Raw genomic sequence first — 13,742 nt, 5'->3', positions numbered from 1 at the left:
GACAGCCCATGGGCATTATCTAAGTTACAATTCTGCCTAACACCTGGCACCTACTTGAGCTACCTTCTGCAACAAGGCACTGGGGAGACTGGGTCCTGAACGCGAGTCCACCATCTCCGAGACTAGAATGTTTTTTTGAATTCCTCGGAATGACAGATCACTGTCGACACTGGGTTGCTGAAGACAGAAGCCATGAGGCTGTGCTACATACTACAGGACGCACCGTCTCAGGTTCATTGGAGCCCTGAACTGGAACCACCCTATGATGCTCTGGAGAAGGAATGTTCTACGCACCAGCCTTGGGCATTTCTGACTACTCTAGATCCTTCCAGTTATAAACTAATGGAAAGGAGGGATTTGGACTCAGAACACGTTGGCATGAAAAGGCCGGTGGCATTCAATTACCACCTGTGGTGAGTGGCCTGCCTGGCTGCCAACGAGCTGTAGCAGCAACAGCAGTGATGGTTGGAAAGGCAACGCCTATAATATTGCAGCATTCCTGCGAACTATTGATTCCTCATTCAGCAACCACACAACACTTCACAGCAGCATGGCGAACAGTACATGCTATCATCAAAGCCAAGTTTTATTTTTAAAAGAGCACCCGCCCTTAATCTGGCCAGCCTTGTTCCCATTTACTGTGATGCCGAACAACATGATTGTGTGTTAACTGTAGAAGCCACTGCCTCCCCTCGCCCTGATTTGAGTTCTGCCCCTTTAAATAACCCAGATCTACTGAGGAGTCGCCGTGCAGACCTAATGATTCTGAGACACTGGCTGGGTATGCCTCAAGCTGCCGGAAAGTTCCCTCCCTTCAGGAGCATCAGCGTAAGCAGCTGAGCCACTTGCACGCAATGGCGCTTACATCTTGGCTGAGGGTAAAGCTGAATATCTACACCGAATCACGAAATGCTTTCGGGGTAGCACATGATTTTGGTGACCCACGGCAGCACTGGGGATTTATTACTTCCTCTGGGAAACCTATACAGCATGCACAGTTTATTAAGAATTTGCCACAGGCTGTTTTATTGCCACGGCAGATTGCTCTAATAAAATGTGAAGCCTGTATGCGTAGCTCCAACCCATGGTATAAGGTAATTGGGCAGCCGCTATATCTGCTGTCCTTTCCGGGGAGGCCATAGCCGTTTCAATGAACTTACAGCAGTCTACACCAGAACCCCCTATCATCGAGTCCTCACTGGCTGCGCAGCAGCTTTGGAGAAAAAACGCTGCACCCGTGATGCCGGTGGGTGCCCATTTGTCACTGCAGACTCCTCTATGCCCTCGTTAGGCTCGGAAAGGGATGAGTGGCACACCAAATTGGACAGCAGTGTTTTGAACCAGGGCTAACAGTAGCAGCAGAACAGTTATTCAGACTTGAGGAAACCTGCAGATGCTGGAAATGGTGCAGGACCTCAGCGGGCCAGGCAGCATCTATGGAAGAGAGTAAAGAGTTGACGTTTCGGGCTGGAGAATGAGATGGAAAAGCAGGTGATAAGAACAGGCATGTTAGCAGAAAGCTAGCACGGGTTCAGAAAGGGGTAATCATGTTTTACTAATATGCCGGAGTTCTATGACGAGGCAAACAAAGTTTACGGTAGTAATAGAGCAGTTACAGATATCTCACTTAATTGGACTTTCAGAAGGCTTTTGACAAGGTATCCCACGAGGGGTTAATAATCAAATTACAGGATGTTAGGATTCAGGGTAAGGTGTGCAAATGGATTTTCTCAAAAACAGAAAACACCAAGTTATGGTAAGAAGATCATTTTCACCCTTAGATGTTAAAAGTGGGGTTCCGCAGGGATCGGTTTTGGGGCTGCTGCTGGTTTTAATTTATATTAATGATTTGGATAAGTACATAATAAATTAGTAAAGTTTGCCAATGACACAAAATTAGGGGAATGGGCTGATAACCTTCAGGCAGCAGGATTAATACAGTTTAAACAAAATCCAAAATCTAGTAAAGTATTACATAGAAGAAATAAAAATATTAGATATAAATATACATTTGGGGATCTTGCGTTAGGAAGTGCACTGTACGAGGAGGATTTGGGTGCCCTGTTAGATTTATCACCATCAATATCAAGACAATGTACAGATGCAATTAGGAAAGCTAATAGAATGTTAGCCTATATACTGTAATACGCTCAGTGGAGTTCAAGTCTAGAGACATTTTGCTTAAGCTGTATAATGCGCTTGTGAGATCACACCTTGAGTACTGTGCACAAATTTGGACTCCGTATTGTGTGAGGGATGTGAAGACATTGGAGAGAGTCCAGAGAAAGGTGACGAGACTCCAGGTTTGCAGGTTATGAGCTATGAAGAAAGATTGAAAGAATTAAATCTTTGCAGCCTAAGTCGATATAGAATGAGAGGAGACATGATAGAAGTGTTCAAAATCATTAAGGGAATAAGTAAAGTGGATGACAGCTGCACTTCAAAATTAATCCGTCACTAAGGAGTCATGGGTGGAAAAGGCTAAAAGAAGATTTCAGACTCACATCAGAAGCATTTCTTTACACAGAGAGTTGTTGTGGACACATGGTTGTGTAATTGAGCATAGTACCTTAGACTTTCAAATCTAAACTCTATAGTTACTTCAACACAATATGTGAATAGGAATTTGGCAAATCGAATGGCCTATTCTCATCAACGTTTTCTAATCTTCTAGTCACAAACCTCCAGTTAGATTAAGTCCCTTCAACCCCCACCTACTGTGCTTCAATGGGCAAGCCAGTTCTGAATCAAACAGCAATTCTCCATTAATGTCATGTATCTTAACTGTCTGGATGAGTCTTCCATGAGGGACCTTGTCAAATGCCTTACAAAAATCCACATGGACAACATCCACAGCCCTATCTTTTTCATTCACCGTTGTCTCCTTGTCAAAAATCTTAGTCAAGTTAGTCAGACACAACTTACCCTGTCCAAAGCCAGCTGGCTCTTCCTAATTAGGGCATGGTTTTCCAAATTCTCGTTAAGTCCTATCCTTAAGAATTCTTTCCAGTGACTTCACTTGCACTGACATAAGACTCACAGGTCTATAGTTCTTCCAAGATTATCCATAGTTCCCTTCTTGAATAATGGAATAAAATTCGCTACTCACCAGTCCTCAAGGACCTCACCTTTGGCTAGAGAGGACACAGTGATAATGGTCAAGATCCCAGTAATCTCTTCTCTTGCCTCTCTTAATAACCTGGAGTATATCCCATCAGGCCCTGGGAACTAATCCACATTAACTGTCTTTAAGAGATCCAACACTACCTCCTTGTTTACTTTGAAATACTCCAACTTACTAATACTCGTGGCTCTGATCTCCCTATCCTCCACATCCTTCTTTTTGGTAAATAGTGATGTAGAGTACTCAATAATGACCTCACCCACATCCTCTGCACCCAAGTAAATCTTCCTACTTTATCCTTGAGTGGCCCTACCCTCTCCCTTGTTATCCCAATTCTACTGATGTATAGATTATGGGAATCTCTTTAATCCTACTTGCCAAGGACTGTTCATAGCCTCTGCTGGCTTTCCCAATTCCTTTGAGTTCTTTAATGGCTTCTTTATAATCTTCAAGGGCTCTATTTTATTCTATATTCTCAAGCTTTACATAGTTTTCTTTTTTCTTCTTGCTTAAGTTCATCATCTCTCCCTACTCCCAAGGTTCTCTTCCCACTTCATCCTTATACTTTCTTCTGACTGGAACATGGAGTACCTCCCCTGTACTCTTTGCAGCTGGTCTTGAAACACAACTCACATGTTGGATGTGGACTTGCCCAAAAGCAGTTCCTGCCTAATGCTCTCATAATTTGCCCTGGTCCAGTTTTTCCACAAGGTCCTGATCTGTAGCTCCTTTGAAACTTAAGGAGTGGTGGTCACTGTTCCCTGACTACTCACTTAAAGGTCAGTCACCTGGCCAGGCTTATTACTGAATACCAGGTCCAGTATGGCCCCTCTTCTTGTTGGACTTTCTTACATGCTGATTTTAAGAAACACTTCTGAATGCACCTAACACATTCTGCCCTATCTAAACCATTTGCACTAGGAAGGTCCCAGTTTACACTTGGGAAGTTGTAGTCCCTCATAACAACAATTCTATTGTTCTTACACCTTTCTTTAATCTCTCTGTATATCTTTTCCTCAGTGTCCCTGTGGCTATTGGGGTGTCTGTAGCATAATTCCTTCAGAGAGATTGCACACTTACTATTTTTGAATTCTCCCCATTTGTCTAGGTGGACAAGGCTTCCATTAGGTCCTCTCTGAGTGCAGTTGTGCTATTCCCCTTTATGGTAGAACATCTCCACCACCCACCCCTCCCTCCACCACCACCTTCAACCCTTTTACTTCCCTTGCTATCTTCTCTCAAACGTTGAAACCCTGTGACATTAAGCACCCATTCCTACCTCTCTCTCTCTCTCTCAACCAAGTCTCTGTAACAGGCACAACATCATAGTTCCATGCTCTTAAGCTCAACATCTTTACCCATAATACTCCAAGCATTAAAATACACAAACTTCACACTGTCCATCCTATTGTACCCAGCCCTTTGCTCCTGCTCGTCTACCATCCTCTCCATCCCTGGGTTCCCATTACCCTGTCAAGCTCATTTCAACCCTCACGAGTAGCACTGATACACCTTCTGGCTAGGATATTGGATCTCCTCCAGTTTTGGTGCAACTCATCCTTGTACACGTCACCCCTGCCCTCTGAGAGGTTCCAATTATCTAAGAACCTGAACCCCTTCCTCTGCACCAGTTCCTCAAGCAACTCATTCATCTGTACTATCATCCTATTTCTGCCCTGACTAGCAGGTGACACTGAGTGTAATCCAGAGATTATTACACTGTAAATCCTGTTCTTCAGTCTCTTTCCTAATGCTGTATGCTCATTGTGTAGGACCTCTTCCTCCTTTCTATCTAATCCATTGGAGCCAATATGCACCATAACCTCTGGTTGCTCACCCTCCCTCTCAGCCTCTCTGGGACATCCTGGATTCTAGCACCTGGGAGGCAATAAACTATCCTGGCTTCTCTTTCTCATCCACAGAATCTCCTGTCCTTCCCCCTATCAGGTCTCCTATTACTATCACTCTGCCTGACTTTCCCCTTCGTTGCTGAGCCTCAGATCCGACCACAATGCCATTAGCCTGGCGATGCAGTGCCCTGCTCGGTTATTCTAACACTGGCCCATCCAACAAAAGACACCAAAAGATTTTTCAGATATATTAAAAAATTGGTGAGCATGGATGTTGGACCGCTGGAAAATGATGCTCGAGAGGTAGCAGTGGGAAACAAATACAAACTTAAGTATTTTGTGTCAGTAGAGGACAGTAGAATGCCAGAAATATGAGAGTGTCGGGGGCAGAGGTGAGTGTAGTCACTATTTCTAAGAGCTTGGGAAACTGAAGGTCTGAACATAGATAAGTCAACTTGAACCAGATGGACTACACCCCAAGGTAGCTGAAGAGATTGTGGAGACATTAGTAATGATTGTTATGCTTTGGAACTCTAAAACATAAAATGATTTAATTGAAAAACACAGAACCGGGTTAAACATGTCTACTCCATTTTTACTTTAGTGATGGGCACAGTTATGACATAGTGACGTGATGACATATGCCATTCACATACCTTTACATATAACCCATAATGAATTCAAAGTTGAAAGTACATTTATTATCAAAATATATACTTTATAGACCATTGAGATTCATCTCCCTAGAGGCAGTCACAAAACAAAGAAACCCAATAGAACCAATTTTTAAAAAAAAAGACCATCAAACACCCAATGGGCAGAGGAATAAAAAACAAATCATGCAAAGAATAAAAGTAAGCAAATAGCATTCATAAATGAAGTTCATGAAAGTGAGTCCACTGCCAGGCATCACTGCAGCTGATTCAGAAGCCCATTAGTTGTAGGCAACTGCCTCCGATCAGTGCAAAATGAATAAAATTTGTGGAGCAGCAAGCTGAACTGGCGTGTTCTCACCTCCGACCTCAACACCCTGAGTTTTTCAATCCATCATCCCACCTCTCCTGGAAGTCCTGGGAGTCTCCCACATATTGATAGTGGCTTCCTGATGCCCACAAGTTATATACAATATCCCAGAAACTGATATTTTTGAGAGTGAGCGAGCAAGAGGGGAGGGGGAGGGGGAGGGAGAGAGAGAGCGAGAGAGAGCGCAATGGCAGAGTGTTCTAGAAAAAAGAAAATATAAAACGTTCTTCACCCCAGACTACACTAAAATGTACCCATGCCTAATAGGGGTCAAAAATAGTGACAGTGTTGCTCGCTGCACTGTTTGCAACAGTGACTTTTCTATTGCCCATGGTGGGTTAAAATGTAAAAGACATGTTGAGGTGAGTTTAACAGGTGTCATTCGTTCATTAGCATAGCTACCATTATTAAAACTAGCTGGTTAGCTGCTAAGGAGCTACTCTATTGCAGACATCACACCTCTCCCGGAAGTTCCTGGAGTCTCCTGCAAATTGATGTGCTACCTCCTGAAATGAGTTTTTGCAGGGAGGGATGTCTGTCAATCTGACCTGGTGCTTAAATCATCCAAATCCTCCTTTCAGACCCAGTCCCTGCTGCTTTGATACGCTCTCGGGCTCAAGCTCCTTCCACCTCGATTTGGCCCATGACCGACCTTTCCGAATCAGCTCAGCACTTAAATTGATCGTACCTCAGGCCCAGGCTCCGCCTTGACTCTGCCTCAGTTCTGCTGCATCAAATTGCCTCAATGTCTGCTCCACCAATGGCTCATTCCCCGCTCTCTGGCCTAGACCCTGGTCCTTCAATTCAGCCTGTATGTGGCACGGCGTAATCATCCTGTACCTTCAAGACTTCAGTTCACACCGGAAAATGCAAGGTCATACAGGCAGTTCAAAAGCTTAACTCCAAAAATAAACCAGAAAAGGTGTGATTAATAAAGTACTTAGTTGTTTTCTTTGTTTTTCTTGCCACCAGCTATTAGTCCCTGAGCTTCACCAGTCTGTCTTAAACGAAGAATGCTTAATCAAACAATATAGTTACAATATCACTCAAATATTACAGAAATATTAAATGCACAACACTCTTCCCTACTTAGCTATAAACTCCAACTCATTATAGAATGCATCTCAACTCTGTATATACACTATACTTTCTAGATATCCACAGCATAGTAAATTTTAAATTATCTCATTCAGGCCTAAAAATTTCTTTCTCTTGTTAAATAATGCCTTTCCTGACCAGGGAGGTCTCTCTGCTTGGCAGGTGAGACTCGTAGCTGTGAAACTATCTTAGTTTCTGTGTTGATTGTGCAGCTTCAGGAAGTGGCACTGACAGCTCTGAATACCTGTGGTGAACTACGTGTGCCTGTCTGGACTCGCCCCCTGCTGACTGCTCCTGTGGCTCCTCCCACAGACCCCGGTATAAAGGCGATTGAGGCCTGAGCCCGGCCTCTCAGTCTCCAGGATGTAGTATGGTGGTCACTCACTGCTGGTTCCTTCTTTCAGTCAATAAAAGCCGATATCTCGCCTTTACGTCTCAGAGTGAGTTATTGATGGTGCATCAATACCTCGATTTGGCCCATGACCGACCTTTCCGAATCAGCTCAGCACTTAAATGGAGGTGTTGGCATCCCAACTAGTGCATGGTAAGCTGCTTGATCTGGCCTATCCCAGACCATCAGACAATGCTTCGAGCCAAAGCTTTCATTTTGAGCACACCTAGATGACCAGCATGAAGCTCCTCCAACACTTTAGCTTTCAGGATAATCTACCAGCATTTCCATGGTTAGTTGAATTCAATCTTTGTGTCCTCCAAGAAAGAGTGCACCTCTGCATTCAGACTGCTACTGTTAACATCCTTCTGTGGATTGAAAATGGACACTAGTGGTTGATGATCAGTAACGAGGGTTGAACCCCCATTCCAGACTCAAAGCCTCTCTGTCAATCTATGTGTAATTTTTACTGTGCAACAGTAAGGGAGTTTAAAAGTATTACAATTCATTACAGAAGGACTCAAACAGTTTAGGAGAATGGGAAAGGTGGCAGATGTAATACACTGCTGGGAATTATATTGTCATACAGTTTGTTAGAAGAAATGAAAGGGTAGACTATTTTCTAAATAGAGCGAAAATGCAAAAATCTGAGGTGCAAAGGGACTTGGGTGTCCTTGTGCAGGATTCTCTAAAGGTTCATTTGTAGATCGAGTGTGTGGTGAGGAAGGCAAATGTGACGTTAACATTCATTTCAAGAGGACTAGAATAGAAATGCAATTCAGCATGAAATGAAAGAGAAGATTGGGAGCTTGACTTGGCTGCTTATTTGTCAGGTTGTTTGCCAAGCCTGGATGTTAGGTCACAAACGTTTCATCACCAATCAAGGTGACATCATCAGTGTCGAATTGAGTGTTGTTTCTGTCGAGTGCTTGCATTTATATTGGTCTGACACATCCAAACAATCAGTTCAATATCATTGAAATGCCATTAAAACTCATTTTGTAGAATGACTGAAACTCTTGTCAGTTACCACACTGTAAATCTCAAGGCTACCCAATCCAGTGTCATTCTCATCATTATCAGATTTTTCATAAATAGCATGCACATTAGTGCTCTTTTTGAAACTGTAACTTGAAATTTTACCTTTATCTGTTCCTGTGATGTCCAGTTATTTTTATCTGCCGACATGCTCTTTGTATATGCCCTACTATATTCCCTTTTCTGAATTGGTGTGGTGTATGAGAGCCCTTACCACAATGGTAATACAACTTGTTGGCTAGGCCGGTTTCTACTTCGATATCGCAATTTTCTTCACACTCACTTTCATTCCTGACTGCAACTCAATGTACCTCTGTCTCCCAATTCCATCGATACAGCAATTTCAACTGCTCTTTTAAATGTGAGGTAGGCTCCAATTAGGAGCCATTTTTGAATGCTTTCATATAACGATTCCACAAACTAAATGATCTCTCAGTGCATCATTAAGCCCATTACTGAACTAACAATGCTCAGTTTCTTCAGTTCAGCCACATAAGCTGAAATGGACTCACCTTCTTTCTGATTCCACTTATGAAACCTAAAGCATTCTGCAATCCACAATGATTTCAGTTCTAAATGCTCCTGCAATATTTTCATGATATCAGCAAACCTCATTTTGATAAGACCATGAGATATAGGAGTAGAATTAGGCCATTTGGCCCATCAAGACAGATCCATTCCTATCTCAGCCCCAATCTCCTGCCTTCTCCCTGTATCCCTTCATGCCCTGACTAATCAAGAATCTATCCACCTTTCTGCCCTAAATATACATAAAGATTTGGCCTCCACAGCTGCCTTTGGCAAAGAATTCCACAGATTCACCACTCTATGGCTAAAGAAATTCCTCCTTAATTTCTCCATTCTAAAAGGACACCCTTCTATTCTGAGATTGTGTCCTCTGGTCCTAGACTCTTCCACCACAGAAAACATCCTATCTACATCTGCTCTGTTGAGGCCTTTCAACATTCAATAGGTTTCAAATAGCACACCCCTCCCATTCTTCTGAATTCCAGTGAATATGGGCCCAGATCCAACAAGCTCTCTTCATATGACAAGCTGTTCAATCCTGGAATCATTTGAAACCTCCTTTGAACCCTCTCCAGTGTCAGCACATTTTTTTCTAAGATAAGGGGCTTAAAACTGCTCACAATACTCAAGCGAGGCCTCACCAGTGCTTTTTATAGCCTCAACAGTACATCATTGCTTTTATATTCTAGTCCACTTGAAATGAATGCTAACATCTTATTAACATCTAATGCAGATTAACCTTCAGCGGGGGTGCAGTGCTAGCTGGACGCACCCAGCACATCTTTAAGAAAAAAGGTGAACCAAGCTTGTAATTAGGTACCACCCAGGGTGATTTGAGTATCTCAGAAACTGCTGCTCTCCTGGGACTTTTACACACAACAGACTCTGGAGTTTACAAAGAATGGCGCCAAAAACAAAAAAAAACATTCAGCGAGTGGATTTAACAGGATGTTTTCACTCATAGAACAGCCACTCACTGGATGTTCTTTTGTCGGAAAGCAGGGGGATCTCCAGTGTCCCTGATGCCTGCAAGAGCGTTCAGCTTCTAACAAACTGCATTAAGGAGTTGGAGCTGGAAATGGATGAGCTCTGCATCATATGGGAGGCTTAGAGCGTGACAGATAGGACATACAGAGAGGTAGTTATACCCGAGGTGCAGGACACAGGAGACTGGGTGACAGTCAGGAAGGGGAAAGGGGTTAAGGAGGGAGTTCAGAGTACCCCTGTGGCCATCCGCCCCAACAACAGGAATATCACGTTGGACACTGTCTAGTGGTGGGGTGGGGGGGGGGGGAAGATGACCCAACAGAGGAAAGTCGCCGTGGTTGGGTCTCTGGCACTGAGTTTGCCTCTATGACTCAGAAGGGAAAGGGATAGAAGAGGCACGCTGTGGTGATAGGGGATTCACTAGTTAAGAAAATGGTCAGGAAATTCTGTGGGAGAGATTGAGATTCCCAGATAGCAGGTTGCCTCCTGGGTGCCAGTTCCCAACATATCGAGTCCTCAGCATTCTTAAGTGGGAGGGTGAACAGCCAAAAGTCATGGTACCAATGACATGGGTAGGACGAGTGACAGGATTTTGCAAAGGGAGTTCAAGGAATTAGGTGCTAAGTTAAAGGGCAGGAAATCTAAGGTTGTGATCTCAGGATTGTTACCTGCACCATGTGCAAGGGAGGCCTGAACTAGGAAGATTATACAGTTTAATATGTGGCTAAGGAGTTGGTGCAGGAGGGAGGACATAAGGTTTTTGGATCATTGGGTTCTCTTCCAGGGCAGGTGGGACTTGCACAGAAGTGACATTTTGCACCTTTTGAACTGGGGACTAATATCCCAGCAGGAAGGTTTGTTAATGCTGCACGATGGGGTTTAAACTAGAGTTGCAGGGTGATCGGAACCAGAGTGCCAGAACAGTTAGTGGCAGTTTTGTGGAGGCAGACTTTGGTAAGACATCTCAACCATAACTATAGAGAAGGGTCTTGGGGAGCTGAAAGGTCTGAAGATGGAGAAGTCACCTGGACCAGATGGTGAACACCCCAGCATTCTGAAAGAGGCGCTGAGGAGACTGGAGGCTTTAGTAATGATCTTTCAAGAATCACTAGATTCGGGAATGTTTCTGGAGGACTGGAAAATTGCAAATGCCACTCCATTCTTCAAGAAGGGAGAGAGGCAGAAGGAAGGAAAATATAGGCCAGTTAATCTGACATCAGTGGTTGGGAAGATGTTGGAGTCAATTTTTAAAGATGAGGACTCGGGGTACTTGGAGGCACATGATTAATTAGGCTGTAGTCAGTCTGTTTTTCTCAAGGGAAAATCTTGCCTGACAAATCTGTTGGAATTCTGTGAAGAAATAACAAGCAGGATAGATGATGCACCATCAATAACTCTCTCTGAGACGTAAAGGTGAGATATCGGCTTTTATTGACTGGAAGAGAGAACAAGCAGTGGTTGAACACCATACTACATCCTGGAGACAGAGAGGCCGGGCTCAGACCTCAATCGCCTTTATACAGGGGTCTGTGGGAGGAGCCACAGGAGCAGTCAGCAGGGGGCGTATCCAGACAGGTATATGTAGTTCACCACAATAGACAAAGGAGAATCGGTTGATGATGTAAACTTGGATTTTCAGAAGGCCTTTGACAAGGTGTCACCCATGAGGTTACAAGCCCATGGTATTACAGGAAAGGTTCTAGCATGGATAAAACAGAAAGCAAAGAGTAGAAATAAGAGTAGAGCCTTTTGTGGTTGGCTGCCTGAGACTAGTGGTGTTGACAGGGGTCTGTGTTGGGACTAATTCTTTTTACATTATATGTTAATGATTTGGTTGATGGAATTGATGACTTTGTTGCAAAGTTTGTAGATGATATGAAGATAGGTGGAGAGGCAGGTAGTTTTGAGGAAGTCGAGAGGCTATAGAAGGTCTTAGACAGATTAGGAGAATGGGCAAAGAAATGGCAGATGGAATATAGTGTTGGGAAATGTATGGTCATGCACTCTGGCAGAAAAAAAATGTAAGGGCTGACTATTTTGTAAATGCAGAGAAAATACAAAAATCTGAGGAGGAAAGGGACTTGGGAGCCTTTGTGTAGGTTTCCATAAATGTCAATTTGCAGTTTGAATGTGTGATGAGGAAGGCAAATGCAATATTAGCATTCATTTCAAAAGGACTAGAAGAAGAAGCAAGAATGTAATGTTCAGACTTTATAAAGCATGATACCTGGAGTATTGCAAACAGTTTTGGGCCCCTTATCTTACAAAGGATATGTTGACACTGGAGAGGGTTCAAAGGAGGTTCACAAAAATGATTCCAGGATTGAATGGCTTGTCACCTGAAGTGTTTGATTGCTCTGGGCCTGTATTCACTGGAATTCAGAAGAATGAGGGGTGATCTCATTGAATCCTATCGGATGGTGAAAAGTCTTCATAGAGTGGATGTGAAGAGAATGTTTCCTGTGGTGGGAGAGTCTAAGACCAGAGGACACAGCCTCAGAATAGAGAGGTGTCCTTTTAAAAAAAGATGAGGAGGAATTTCTTCAGCCAGAAAATGGTGAATCTGCTGAATTCTTTGTCACAAGCAACTATGGAGGCCAAGTCTTCATGTATATTTAAGGTAGAGGTTGATAGATTCTTGATTGATGAGGGGACATGGGGGAAGGCAGAAGATTGGGGCTGAAAGGAAAATGGATCAGCCATAATGAAATGCCATAGCAAACAGAATTGATGGGCCAAATGACCTAATCATGCTCCTATATCTTATTGTCTTATGGAGAATGAGGTCTGCTGCTTGCTTTGCAGAATAAGGACTTCTATATACACCAGCTATATCCGGAGACCTCGTTCACAGTCACAACAGTTGCTAGTGAATTGTGGTGTTCAGCAGGGCAGATTCAACCCTTTCTTTACCCATTACGTTCAATGATTTAGATGATTGGAATTGATGGCTTTGTGGTCAGGTTTGTGGATGATATGAAGGTAGATGAAGCAGCAGTTGGTGTTGAGGAAGCAAGGAGTCTTTAGAAAGACAAGTAGTGAGAAAGGGCATAGATGTGGGAGATGGAATACAGCACAGTGGATTGTCTGGTCGTGCACTTGGTAGAAGGGAAGCTTCTATGTTTGTAGGTTATTTTCTAACTGGAGAGAAAATTTTAAAATCAGTGATGGGAAGTGAGTACTTGTGTAGTATTCCCTAAAGGCTAACTTGCCTGCTGAGTCAGTGGAAGGCAAATGCAATATTAACATGCGTTTCAAGAGGACTGGAACATAAAAGCAAGGATGTAATGCTGAGGCTTTATTTGGCACAGTTGGAGTATTGTAAGTGGTTTTTGGCCCTTTATCTAAGAAAAGATGTGCTGGCATTGGAAAGGATACAGGAGAGGGTTGCAAAAATAATCTGGGAATGAAAGGGTTAACATATGAAGCTAACCTTTTAGCATTTAGAACAGGGGTGGGCAAACTTTTTGACTTGAGGGGCACAAAGGGTTCTAAAATTTGACAGGGGGGCCGGACCAGGAGCAGATGGACGGAGTGTTTTGGTAATACACCTCATGAGAGAAAATAAAATATCATGGGATATGTAGAAAACATGTGCTTTAATTTCAATTGAAAATGAACAAATGCATTACAACAAAATATCTGTCTTTGAAGTCCCATGGTATTTAGCTATTTATTGAAATGTCTTTTAAAACACTGAAAA

General features: G+C 43.2%; 1 protein-coding gene across 1 annotated transcript in view; it reads right to left on the bottom strand.

The window, feature by feature from the left end:
• The window catches only part of tnr (tenascin R (restrictin, janusin)), a 167,825-nt gene that overhangs the window by 34,700 nt on the left and 119,383 nt on the right, over positions 1–13,742 (bottom strand). The gene's annotated exons all lie outside the window — the stretch shown is intronic.

Source organism: Hypanus sabinus, chromosome 11 (assembly GCF_030144855.1).
Source record: "Hypanus sabinus isolate sHypSab1 chromosome 11, sHypSab1.hap1, whole genome shotgun sequence".
NCBI lineage: Eukaryota > Metazoa > Chordata > Chondrichthyes > Myliobatiformes > Dasyatidae > Hypanus > Hypanus sabinus.
The sequence above is the reverse complement of the archived record's forward strand: the minus strand, read 5'-3'. Positions and strand labels throughout refer to the sequence as shown.